This window comes from Galeopterus variegatus, unplaced genomic scaffold, assembly GCF_000696425.1.
Source record: "Galeopterus variegatus unplaced genomic scaffold, G_variegatus-3.0.2 Scaffold2858, whole genome shotgun sequence".
NCBI lineage: Eukaryota > Metazoa > Chordata > Mammalia > Dermoptera > Cynocephalidae > Galeopterus > Galeopterus variegatus.
Window position 1 is genome coordinate 146,132 of NW_007728969.1, and position 1,505 is coordinate 147,636.

Here is a 1,505-nt window from a genome sequence, read left to right on the forward strand (position 1 = left end):
CACTATTCTGCTTTGACTGTCATTTTATAACCTAGACCAGAAAATGTCACTCACAGGTGGAGACTATGTTAGAAATGCCCCAGAGAGGACTGTCAAACTTATAGGACCTTCTGGGTGGTTTCTAGGAAGATCCACTTTCCTTTCTTCCTCTTTTCCTCCCTCCATCCTATACGGGGCCAGGGTGCCCAGGAATACAGGAAATCATGATCTCCTCTCAGGAGGATCAGCCTGTAATCCACATACAACAGCCAGGAAAGCAGGGGGATGCCGACAATTACATCATCAAAGGGTTAGATAGCATCATGTGGCCTGCACTGGGTGCTAGGGGCACCAGGCAGAGAAGGGAGGTATCTAACCAAGGCTAAGACCAGGGAGGCCTGTCATCGAAGGTGATGCTTGAGCTAAGTCTTCAGGGAAAAGGAGATGTTACCCAGGTTACAGAGAGGAAGAGAAACTTTCACGCAGAGAGAAATGACTGTGTAGAGAATTGGAGATAAGAAAGGGAATGGAACCTTCAGGGCGTCTTGGCAGCAGGCAGGGATGAGGTAGGGCAGGAGAGTTCAGCAAGGCCCATGACATGAAGTGAGTTGCAGGTCTCAGTGGTCTGAGGGCAGTTATGAAAGAGGAAAAGAGGAAATGATAAGGATTGGGGAATCATAAGTTTCCTTTTCATGGTATTCTAGAAATCTGAATGAGTTTGAAATTACTTTTGGATGCACACAGCTCTGGGCACTGACCCACATGGACCATGGAATTATAAGCATTCCCATTGGTTGTTTACATGACCACCTCTACTAAGAAACTACAAATTCCTTTAGAACAGGAATCTTACTTATCTCCATCCCATGTCTAATAAGTATCTAGCATATAGAAAAAATTTAAGGGATGCTAAATGAATGAACATAAATGGCCAAATACTTGTTCTTTTAAATATATCAATATTAATTACTATATATCAGCCCTAACTAACAGCCAGCTGCTATGCAGAGCACTATACACACATAATCTCATTTAATCTTCACCATTGCTCTGTGTAGGTGGTTCTATATTAACCTCATTTTATTTTTTTATTTATTTATTATTTATTTATTTTTTTTTGTCTTTTTGTCTTTTTTCCGTGTCCGGCAACGGATCGCAACCCTCAGTGTTGCCCCCGTACCGGACCGGGGACCGGCAACGGGATTGCAAACCTCGGTTAACCTCATTTTATAATGAAGAAAGTGAGGCCTAGAGGGTCTGGAAACCCACCCAGAACCACAGGACTAGCAAATGGCAGAGTCAGGTTTTGAGCCATACTTCTGTCATCTCAAAGCTCACACTGTTAGTCAGGGCTATGGTATAAAAACCAATTTGACTGATTACTACAAGAACAGACACCTCATTAATTTAACAGTACCAACGCACAGTAGGTACACAATGAAATTATATTGAATGGAACAATTATTAAAAAGTGGCTGCGTGCAAAGTACTAGGCTATGTTCAAAAATCAATATGGTGTGCCCTCT

The 1,505-nt window shown here is 42.3% G+C and overlaps 1 pseudogene; it reads left to right on the plus strand.

The window, feature by feature from the left end:
- Window positions 1-1,269: 1,269 nt before the first annotated feature.
- LOC103599130 overlaps window positions 1,270-1,505 on the plus strand; it is a 4,501-nt pseudogene continuing 4,265 nt past the window's right edge.